Below are 12,822 nucleotides of genomic sequence, written 5' to 3' on the forward strand. Positions count from 1 at the left end.
ATGAGGGCATTTACTGGGGCACTATATAGGGGTATTTTATACTGGCATACATTATGGGGACATTAGCTCAACAGCGGGCACTAAGCGGGGGTATTTCATGTTCTGTCATATTGTAGGGAGAATTATTAGTACTGGGAGGTATTATGCGGAGCTTTACTACTACTGGGGGGCTATGAGGAACATGATTACTAGTATGGGCACTATAGGGGCATTATTACTACTAAGTGTGCTCTGGCAGAGAATTATTTCTATTGGTGGGATTTTGGGGAGCACTGTTACATTGGGGGGCACCCTGCCACAGTATAAACTTAGTACAATTATTTTTGGGGGACATTATCTTTATACTATTAGTGTCTGGGCAGTTATTTTTTAGAGCACTGTGTGCCAATAATTGTTTAAGGGGGCACTATCTGAGTGGTAGTAGTTTTCCAGGGGGACTGTTTCTGCAGTATAGCATTGGGGGTGGCAGGAAAGGGTGTTCAGAAGATGTGAAGATGATGGAAAAGTGGGAAACTAATGTCTGTTTGTTAATATCTGCAGAGATGGGAGATGGCTGAAAAATCATCATGGCGGTCTGGTCTGAATGGAGAAGATAAAGAAAGAGAACATCTACAACAAAGGAGACATCACTGGATGTAAGACGTATGGGGCGCTATGTAGGAGAGGAGATGCTTTGGCTCCTCCCCCTGCCATTTGCAGAAGGAGGATTCAGAGCTGGGAGAGGACGGCCAAAGGGGGACAACAGGCCACGGGCGGGTGGCAGATTGTTGGGGGGAACCACAGGCCTTGAGCAGGATCTGGGGAGGGAGGAGAGCGGAGGAGCTTCCTGGCTGTAGCTTGTTGTATAAGCAGGTAGTGCAGCCAGGACAGACCCTCCCCTCTCCGTATGATGTGTAGAGACAGGCCTCAACAATAGAATTTCAGCTGTACAGTGTTTGTTGGGAGTGGCCTATTATATGTAGGAGAGGCTTTTAACCCCTTAAGGACTCTAAGCCCTATTTCACCTTAAGGACTTGGCCATTTTTTGCAAATCTGACCAGTGTCACTTTAAGTGCTCATAACTTTAAAACGCTTTGACTTACCCAGGCCGTTCTGAGATTATTTTTTCATCACATATTGTACTTCATGACACTGCTAAAATTGGGTCAAAAAAGTTAATTTTTTTTGCATAAAAAAATACAATTTTTACCGAAAATTTTGAAAAATTAGCAAATTTCAAAGTTTCAGTTTCTCTTCCTCTGTAATACATAGTAATACCCCCAAAAATTGTGATGACTTTACATTCCCCATATGTCTACTTCATGTTTGTAGCATTTTGGGAATGATATTTTATTTTTTGGGGATGTTACAAGGCTTAGAAGTTTGCAGAAACACCCCATATGTGGTCGTAAACTACTGTTTGGCCGAACGGGAGCACATAGAAGGAGGGGAACACCATATGGGTTTTGGAAGGTAGATTTTGCAGGACTGGTTTTGTTTATACCATGTCCCATTTGAAGCCCCCTGTTGCACCCCTAGAATAGAAATTTCAAAAAAGTGACTCCATCTAAGAAAGTACACCCCTCAAGGTATTCAAAACTGGGTTTACAAACTTTGTTAACCCTTTAGGTGTTCCACAAGAGTTAATGGCAGATGGAGAAACAATTTTGAAATTTATATTTTTTGGAAAATTTTCCAATATAATCAATTTTTTCCAGGAGTAAAACAAGGGTTAACTGCCAAACAAAACTCAAAATGGGTTGCCCCGATTCTGTAGTTTGCAGAAACACCCCATATGTGGTCATAAACTACTGTTTGGCCGAACGGGAGCACATAGAAGGAGGGGAACACCATATGGGTTTTGGAAGGCAGATTTTGCAGGACTGGTTTTGTTTTACCCATGTCCCATTTGAAGCCCCCTGTTGCACCCCTAGAATAGAAATTTCAAAAAAGTGACTCCATCTAAGAAAGTACACCCCTCAAGGTATTCAAAACTGGGTTTACAAACTTTGTTTACCCTTTAGGTGTTCCACAAGAGTTAATGGCAGATGGAGAAACAATTTTGAAATTTATATTTTTTGGAAAATTTTCCATTTTAACCCTTACTTTATTACTGGAAAAAATGGGTTAACAGCCAAACAAAACTCAAAATGGGTTGCCCTGATTCTGTAGTTTGCAGAAACACCCCATATGTGGTCGTAAAATACTATTTGGCTAAACGGCAGGACATAGAAGAAGGGGAACGTCATATGGTTTTTGGAAGGCAGATTTTGCTGGACTGGTTTATTTACACCATGTACCCTTTCAAGCCCCCCTGATGCACCCCTAGAGTAGAAACTCCATAAAAGTGACCCCATCTAGGAAACTACGGGATAAGGTGGTTGTTGTTTTTGGACTATTTTAGGGGTAAATATGATTTTTGGTTGCTCTATATTACTCTTTTTTGAGGCAATGTAACAAAACAATTAAATTCTAAAATTGTTTCTACATTCGCTATTTAGTTTTGTGGAACACCTAAAGGGTTAACATAGTTTGTAAAGTAACTTTTGAATACCTTGAGGGGTGTAGTTACTTAGATGGGGTCATTTTTTTGGAGTTTCTAGTCTAGGCTACATCAGGGGGGGCTTCTAATGGGACATGGTGTCAAAAATAAAACTGTCCATCAAAATCTGCCTTCCAGAAACCGTATGGAGTTCCCTTCGTTCTATGCCCTGCCGTGCGGCTATATAGCCATTTACGACCACATATGGGGTGTTTCTGCAAACTACAGAATCAGGGCCATAAATATAGAGTTTTGTTTGGCTGTTAACCCTTGCTTTATTACCGGCAAAAAGGATTCAAATGGAAATTTTGCCCTTTTTTTTTTTGCCACCGTTTTTATTTTATATTTTTAACACCATTCATCCGAGGCATTTGGGCAAAAGTTATTTTTATAGCGATGACTTTTACGCACGCGACGATGCCCAATATGTATGGTTCTCAGACTTTGGAGACACTAAGCAGGCATCCTAAAAACTGCGGCCCTCCAGATGTTGTAAAACTACAATTCCCACCATGCCCTGCTGATGGCTGTAGGTTGTCTGGGCATGCTGGGAGTTATAGTTTTACAACATCTGGAGGGCCGCAGTTTGAGGATGCCTGCACTAAAACTAATATTTTTTTTGGGAAAAAAAATTGTTTCCGTGTCTCCAAAGTCTGAGAGCCATAGTTTTTTATGTTCTCTAGTGGACTGTTGGGGATTATAAAAATTTAGTACTCCATGGAAGTGTGATACTCCCTGAAGCAATCGATAACGCAGAGGCCCGGATGATAGGGGCAAGTGTCGCACTGAGTGGTGGTGTCCTTCCGTATCCCCCTCCTGCGACACACTCTGCACTTTTTTTGGGTTCATCCCTTCTTTCCAGTATGGGGGACCACACCTGGAAAGTGTTGGCCAGGGACGATCCGGGCACCTCCAATTCCCGAGGTACTCCGGCCTGCTCTTTCCCGGTCCGAAAAGATCATGTCCTTGAGGACTGCCTCATAGAATTGGAGGAATGTCCCTGTGCTGCCAGCGCTTCGGGAAAGTACAAAAGAGTTGTACATGGCAACCTGCACCAAGTAGACCGCAACTTTTTTGTACCATGCCCGGGTTTTGCGCATGGCGTTATATGGCGTGAGGACTTGATCAGAGAGATCAACTCCTCCCATATACCGATTGTAGTCGACGATACAATCGGGCTTGAGGACCGTTGCCGCGGTACCTCGCACAGTGACAGGGGTGATGCCGTTACCGTGAATTTTGGACAGTACAATGACATCCCTTTTGTCCTTATGAAATCTGGCAGCTCAAAGGGAGTGTCTTTTCTGCTGCAGCTAAGGGGGCATGTGCATGCACTCCCTATCACAGCTCAGGAGCCAGTTGAAGGATAAAACTGAGCGTGTGCGGCCATCTCAGTGAGCAGGTCAAGGAAATAAGAAAAAAAAAACAGCAGGTTGCGCTACACAGATACATTTTATTGAATAACTCTGTGGCTATGCAAAATTTTTAATTACATATAAATACAAAATTCAGACCCAGGTGCTGGTTTGAAAACTGTAGAATATTTTCTGTGGGACAACCCCTTTAAATGCTGTGGGGGGGGGGGGGGGGAATGTTTCAGCTCTTTTTTATATAAGCGTAACTTTCTTTTGTAAAATGAAAAGCAGATCAGCATCCTTACACAGGACAAGTATCGATTTGCAGATGATTGCCACAATATCCTTACAGATATGGCTGAAATGTGTACTAATGGTAAATTTGTCACATGTAGAGGCACATCTATCTTAAGATGATCTTCTTGTGTACACGGGTTCTTCAAGCAGCCGCCCTTTCTTTGGCCCCACTTAAATGATTGACATTATACCCGCGGTTGCTCAATCTGATCATCATGTGTTCACATTTCCTTTCAAATGCAGACTCTTCACTAGAAACTCTTCTTGCCCTAACAAATTCACCCATGTGTGGGTTTTTGTAGGTCTACAAAAGCCTCTAATATTAACACGTCACTAGACAGGCCTTTATCAATTGGGCATTTAAAAGATGACTAGCAATCGGAATTTGGTGAGTATTTCTACAGAATTGGGATGTAATATGTATAATAATGCCCTCAGGCCTTATTAAAGGCATAAATGAATAATAGGATAATGAGTGCTACACCTGGCCAGTCAAATACGCTGAGAGGCTGATAAAAAAAGATCCTGGTTCTCTTTGGAATGATTAGGTGCAGTCGGAGAAAGCCTGCATGTCAGTCCACTTGGTATTTCTGATGTGCCTGTAGAGCAAAAGCACCTGGGTGAGCACAACTAGCTGATGTAAATGTGGCATGGGGATGGGGAAAGGTGGATTGTGCAGAATAACAGATTTTACTGTCATTACTGGTGAACTTCCCGGGGTGGAGATGAAGCCTCAGTAAGGAAGATTGAGCTACTGGGAGGAATATGAGGCCCACTGTGGGGTCTCTAAGCCCACAACCGAGTCCTTGAGGGCCAGGCAGAAAGTTGGGTATCCCGGCCAATGGTCTTCAAATGAATTGACATAGCAAGCTTACTAAATGGTTGCAAGACCCATTTAAACACAGTTTTAAACCTCAGGACCAGGATGTATAGCCCCTGCTGGGATGGATCGGCAGTCTACCGCCTGCTTTTTCCTTCCGCGAACTCTAGCAGCCAAGATCCAGGCATTGGTAAAACCTCAGTTTGGAACCCGAGGCTGCAAAACTCTGCCCTAGACACAGTGTCTGCTGATGCTCCATAAGAGAGCAATTTAAAATTTCCTCCTCCGATGGCAAATTCAAACCTTACCTCTTTGACTTTGCTTCAAAAATCAACATGTGCCCTGCTATGAGGAGACGGTTCCCAAGCACCGTGCCCCTCCATGGTCCAATCCCCACCCATTCTGGGTCACTGGGGAGAAAAGAGCCACTGGTTCCCGGAGACAAGGAACAGGTGTCGGCTCAGCGACTGCTAGGGTCCCATTACATTTCCAGGAGAAGATTACAGGGTTTGTGCAGAAGGAATATATTGATGACCTATCCTCAGGACAGGTCATCAATATCTGATGGGCGGGGGTCTGGCAACCCAGCTGATCAGCGGTTTGAAGAGGTGACGCTCCATGCGAGAGCTGCTTCTCCTTCATTACACTCGGCGGCGTCTCCTTTGCAGTGGTGGCAGTCAAGTGAATAGAGCGAGTACTTGTGATTACACTTCACTTACGAGGCCACGGGCAGTAGAGCACCGTCTCCTCTTCAAACAGCTGATCGGTCGGGGTGCCTGGTGTCGGACCCCCACCGCTCAGATATTGATGACCTATTCTGTGGATAACTCATCAATGTATAGCACCTACACAAACCCTTTAATCACCAGGGAGGAAGATCAAGCAGTCCTCTCGGCATGACTGACCTCTATTGAGTTGGAGCTAGCATCCTTTCACACCTCCAGTACCTGAGGTCCAAGCAACAAGAGAATGGGAGGTCGGTACCCGGGGCCATGGAACTGTGGTCAGGACACAATGAGCGGCCATGTCCGCTCAACTACCAGGGTTGAAGATTATGCACTTAGCTGGAAAATGAAGTCAAAGGCTCACAGTGTCAGGCACCTTGAGGACCACAGCCACCTTCACTGCCTCCTGCCCTCTCCTCTCTCCTCACCTGGTGCCTTTCCTATGAGCCAGGGCGCTGCACATCAACTTTATCATGACACAAGTTACTTTTTGATAAATATGTCATCGCTGAAAAGCTTTCTCTGTTCCATCCTCTTGCTGCAAAGGTTTAAAAACGCACCCCTGGATATCTGGCTTTGTCGCTATGCAATATTTAATATATGCTCACTACCAAGCAATATGACCCAAACCAAAGATTATGAAAGAAGTGCACAAAACACTTAAATTGGGTGTTAAATAGAGAGAATTTATTTAACATCAAATGACTGATTTTTATTCAGTGCCTCCAATTTATTCTCCGGCCAATCGCTATGAATAGGGCACTGAACATGGCACACCCCCGACTCACGAAGAGTCACCTCCCCCAGCACTCAGGAGAGGAAAAACCCCCTGTGGGGGAAACCTCTAGGGAACCATGGCTGGAGGGTTGCCCTTTCCTTGGGCTTAGAAGGTTAATGCCAAAATGGAACAAGATATTTTATCAGAAGGTGTACATTTTCAATGAGACATGATAGAAATTCATTAAAGATATGACAGAAAGGACATCAAATAGTCATACATGTTAAAGAGTTAAAGAAACAGATTAGTAAGCAGTTACACAATATTAAACACTATGTGCCAGCCTCTTACGGAGATAGCCAGATTCGACCACTCCTGGCCTCACACGTAAATTTTCAGCAGCTGGCGCTGGATGTGAGGGAGATCTGGCTGCAGCATCTATTGACCCATTGATGGCTAGGGCTAATTTGCATGATTTGGCTGGCTAGGCGGATAGGGCTGATCTGACTGGCTAGGTGGATTGGGCTGATCTGGCTAGCTAGGCGATAGGGCTGATCTGGCTGGCTAGGCGGGCGTCCCCTTCCTCCCTCTAGAGATGGTGAAGCTCCAGGTCTCCAGACACATCAAGCATGGATCTGCAAATGGCCGTTTGTCCTTCTGTCATGGAACCTTCATCTGTGGGTTGTTTATGTCATAGACTTATGCATCTATGACATCAGCAGCACAATTGCCATAGTTACTACAGGGCCTTATTATTGATACCTACCTAAAGCACTTTAACTATGAAGTCAGCCACAGTGGTCCCAAGTATTAACCCTTTCTTGACTGACTGGAGACTCTACAATGTACTTGTCACTAGAAAGGCCCCTAATCACTATGGCATTTAAAAGCTGCCCTAACAATAGTAAGTTAGGGAGTGTAATGACAGATTTAAGGTGTAATATGCACATCCATGCCCTCAAGTCCATTTGCTACATCTGAATTTACACAGATTCCAGTGGTAGTGATCTACCAAACTATCACATTAACAAGATATTAGTATAACCAGTTTCTTATACATTGTCTTTGAAATGACCAATACCTCATCTAAAAAAAATCAGCATGGAAGCTTCCACAAAGAGTACACATTCAAAACGAATAGGAATCATGATTGGTACAGAGAAGAATTAAGGGTTCCATTTATCAAACTGGTGTAAAGTAGAACTGGCTTAGTTGCCCATAGCAACCAATCAGATTCCTCATTTCATTTTCTAAAGGAGCTGTCCAAAATAAAAGATGGAATCTGATTGGTTTAATTTATGCTACAGATTTCCACTGTATATTTCACCGTTTGCAATGCGTAGAGTTAGATCTTTGGTAAATCCGCACCGAAATCCACTGTGGAATGTCAGCAAAATCTGCAGTAAAATTTCCATGTTGGGTAATCTTCCCCTAGTGGCCATGCCATAGCAGCCAGAACTGGTAGTGTACGTGCGTATGTCCTACCAGCCCTACAACATAATGAAGGTGACATTCCAGGATCTGCTTAGAGGGTGCTGTGTCCTCTGTTATTAAAGGGCTTGTTCTATCTGGAAATTTATGGCACATCCCCAGGTTACAGTATCTAGGTTCCTACCTCTGACACCTGCTGCTGTCTCAAGAACAGGACCCTGTCACACACGGCCAGGAAAGGGGGAAGTGGCCGACGTTGTGCTGGTCTCTCCTTTCACTTTAGTGGGGCTTAAGAAAATAGCCAAGTAGGCGAGCTCCGCTCTTTTCGGATGTGACATTTTTTATATGGATATACCGTTAATGGGCAGATATTTTACCCCGCAGCGCAGGTTTTGTCTATCAATCTAAAACAGTTGGTTTCCAACCACATATTTACTATGCTTTTCTGTGCTTCTATAGGAACTCGACTTTATGGATTAAACACACAGCAGTCATAGCATCACCAAAATTTATGATGCAGCGACCAAGCAGGTTCAATCACCAACCACACAGAGACGGTTACAACAGCCTTCCTATCTGCGTGGCATGCCGGTGGACGCCAGGCTAATAGTTAAGGCAAGAAGCTTTCAGGATACAAGCCCCAGACCACCGTCCCAGATGGAGAAACCAAGAGTCAACAGAGATCACAACAGTCTTCGTCTCCGTGTGCACATCCAACATGGAGGTCAGATGGGCACATTTCAATATATTTCCATCCTTTACAATAGATAAGTAAGATATACAGGTAAGTAGACCCCAACCAGGTGGAATTATCAATGGCTCTGATCCAGGGTTTTCCGACCGATGACCTTTTATCAGGGTCAAGAAGGATTTTTTTCCCTGTTACACAAACTGCCCAAATGTGTCCAGGTTTTTGCCTTCTTCTGGATCACAATTTTTCTCTGCAGGGATTTTGTTTTAATAAATGATTTTGAAATGGATAACCGTGTCTTATGTTTATTTCTCTATGTGATAAGGAGCTCAAATAAAAGTATCCTGCTGTTTTCCACTATGACCACTTACACTGAAGTAAGCTATGACTTTCATTTTAAAACAAAACTGGTTAAGTGTCATCTAATAATTTTCAGGACAGTTGGATGACTTTGAATTCGGGTTGAGTTTATTCATCCAGTATGGAATTTTCTGACCAGTTAGGTAGAATCGGACCTGTAATAGATAGACGGCCTATCTTGTAGCGTGTATTATATATCTTATTGTGTGAGTTGTATCCCATATTGTTCTGATCCTTTTGTATTTGATAAAGGATGACTTTCGGCTCCGCTGAATCTGGGAGGCTGTGTGGTGATAGGAACATCTATTTTTTCATCCAATTCAATTATGCTAATACCAGATGTTGGGTCAACTGGGCCCTTGTGGTATTGTTTAATAAGAGCGCAACTGGCTGATGTAAATGTGGCATGGGGATTAGGAAAGGTGGATTGTGCAGAATGACAGATTTTACTATCATTACTGGTGAACTTTCAGGGGTGGAGATGAAGCCCCAGGAAGGAAGATTGAGCTTCTGGGAGGAATATGAAGCCCACTGTGGGGTAACTAAGCCCACCACCGAGTCCTTGAGGGCCAGGCAGAAAGTTGGGAATCCCGGCCAATGGTCTTCAAATGAATTGACATGGTAAGCTTACTAAATGTTTGCAAGACCCATTTAAACACAGTTTTAAACCTCTGGACCAGGATGTATGGCCTCTGCTGGGATGGATTGGCAGTCTACCGTATGCTTTTTCCTTCCGCAAACTCTAGGAGCAAAGATCCAGGCATTGGTAAAACCTCAGTTTGGAACCCATAGGCCCCTTGCAGACGAGCGTGTCCGGATTAGGTCCGGTCCATCTTCACAGAAGTTCAGGTTTGGGTTAGTTGTAGTGTAGATTGTATCCATTGGTGATGGATCATGTGATGAGCGTAGTGACGTCATCAAAGGTCCTATTGCTCACAGATGAAGACAAAAGAGATGCCGGCTGCGCGAACAAGTGGATTAAGGTGAGTTAAATATTTTTATTTATTTTTTAACCCCTCCAGACCAATTTTACTATGCACTATGTATTCAGAATGCTATTATTTTCCCTTATAACCATGTTATAAGGGGAAATAATAATGATCGGTAAAGATATCGCGAACATAAAATTTTCCGTTTGCGAACGGCGAACGCAAATTTCTGCAAATGTTCGCAACCGGGCGAACCACCATAGACTTCAATAGGCAGGCGAATTTTAAAACCCACAGGGACTCTTTCTAGCCACAGTAGTGATGGAAAAGTTGTTTCAAGGGGACTAACACCTGGACTGTGGCATGCCGGAGGGGGATCCATGGCAAAACTCCCATGGAAAATTACATAGTTGACGCAGAGTTGGGTTTTAATCCATAAAGGGCATAAATCACCTAACAATCCAAATTTTTTTTGAACAACGTGGTTTAAAACATCCAGTGTGTGTATACGATCAGGTATGATGTTGTATCGATCAGGTAGTGTAAGGGTTATGCCCGCTTCACAGACATTGACAGACCAAACTCCCCTTTTAATGCACCGCAAACAGTCCATTTGCCCAAACGCAAACTCCCCATTTGCACAAGGTTGGATACCAAGCTAGCCATGTCCCGTTGATGTCATTGAAGGTTTCTTCCTCCACCCAACCACGTACAACACCAAGGGTCCCCCGAAATGTGAATTGAGTAGATTTTTCGAACGGGGAGATGGTTAAAAAAACGCTGGCTCCCTCCCCTTTGTTTGAATCCACGGTCACTGCATCTGCGCCGTGCAATTTACTCTCACACCCAATATGAGTGGTATTTTCTGTAGTTCTCTCTTCTCATCAGTTTAATCCCTGTTACGTCCCCAATCTGGGGTCCATTTATTAAATTGATTTTTCGAATGGGGAGATGGTTAAAAAAACGCTGGCTCCCTCCCCTTTGCTTGAATCCATGCCACGGTCACTGCGTCTGCGCCGTGCAATTTACTCTCACACCCGATATGAGTGGTATTTTCTGTAGTTCTCTCTTCTCATCAGTTTAATCCCTGTTACGTCCCCAATTGGGGTCCATTTAATAAATAGATTTTTCGAACAGGGAGATGGTTAAAAAAACGCTGGCTCCCTCCCATTTGTTGAATCCACGCCACGGTCACTGCATCTGCGCCCCGTGCAATTTACTCTCACACCCGATATGAGTGGTATTTTCTGTAGTTCTCTCTTCTCATCAGTTTAATCCCTGTTACTTCCCCAATCTGGGGTCCATTTATTAAATTGATTTTTCGAACGGGGAGATGGTTAAAAAAATGATGGCTCCCTCCCCTTTGTTTGAATCCATGCCACGGTCACTGCGTCTGCGCCGTGCAATTTACTCTCACACCCGATATGAGTGGTATTTTCTGTAGTTCTTCCTTCTCATCAGTTTAATCCCTGTTACGTCCCCAATCTGGGGTCCATTTATTAAATTGATTTTTCGAATGGGGAGATGGTTAATTTCGAATGGGGAGATGGTTAAAAAAACGCTGGCTCCCTCCCCTTTGTTTGAATCCACGCCACGGTCACTGCGTCTGCGCCGTGCAATTTACTCTCACACCCGATATGAGTGGTATTTTCTGTAGTTCTCTCTTCTCATCAGTTTAATCCCTGTTACGTCCCCAATCTGGGGTCCCATTTATTAAAATTGATTTTTCGAACGGGGAGATGGTTAAAAAAACGCTGGCTCCCTCCCCTTTGTTTGAATCCACGCCCCGGTCCACCATGCGTCTGCGCCGTGCAATTTACTCTCACACCCGATATGAGTGGTATTTTCTGTAGTTCTCTCTTCTCATCAGTTTAATCCCTGTTACGTCCCCAATCTGGGGTCCATTTATTAAATAGATTTTTCGAACGGGGAGATGGTTAAAAAAACGCTGGCTCCCTCCCCTTTGTTTGAATCCATGCCACGGTCACTGCGTCTGTGCCGTGCAATTTACTCTCACACCCGATATGAGTGGTATTTTCTGTACCGTAGTTCTCTCTTCTCATCAGTTTAATCCATGTTACGTCCCCAATCTGGGGCCATTAATAAATTGAATTTTCGAACGGGGAGAGATGGTTAAAAAAACGCTGGCTCCCTCCCCTTTGTTTGAATCCACGCCACGGTCACTGCGTCTGCGCCGTGCAATTTACTCTCACACTCGATATGAGTGGTATTTTCTGTAGTTCTCTCTTCTCATCCGTTTAATCCCTGTTACGTCCCCAATCTGGGGTCCATTTATTAAATTGATTTTTCGAACGGGGAGATGGTTAAAAAAACGCTGGCTCCCTCCCCTTTGTTTGAATCCACGCCACGGTCACTGCGTCTGCACCGTGCAATTTACTCTCACAACCGATATGAGTGGTATTTTCTGTAGTACTATTCTCTGTAGTACTATTCTCATCAGTTTAATTCCTGTTACGTCCCATATCAGGGATTGCCTTTTATGAAAAAAAAATTAGGCCGGGTACCTTCGACTACCTTCACAGTGACAGACCAAACTCTGATACACCAAAATGAATTGATTTTAGGAACCGGGAGATGGAAAAAGCAGCTTGGTCGGTCCTCTTACTCCCAAGTTGGGACACTGCGCGTGCACGGAGCAATGTGCTGTGACACCCTATATGAGTGGTGTCTTAACTAGTACTATTCCTATCAGTTTAATCCCTGTTACGTCCCCTATTAGGGGACGTGTGTACAATTGATTAACTATTGTCGAATTAACGAACCATTACGACATCCTGCAATAATTTAGTTCTGAGCTTTGTACTTGCTTTGTATAGGAATTGATGGGGATTTTTTTTAATTGTCTGCATTATTTCTAATAAACTATTAAGAGACTTTATTATGATTTTTTTATTTTATGTATTAAAAACCCATACAAAAAAAAAACAAAAAACATTAATGTTTTTTCTATGAAA

This window comes from Bufo bufo, chromosome 4, assembly GCF_905171765.1.
Source record: "Bufo bufo chromosome 4, aBufBuf1.1, whole genome shotgun sequence".
NCBI lineage: Eukaryota > Metazoa > Chordata > Amphibia > Anura > Bufonidae > Bufo > Bufo bufo.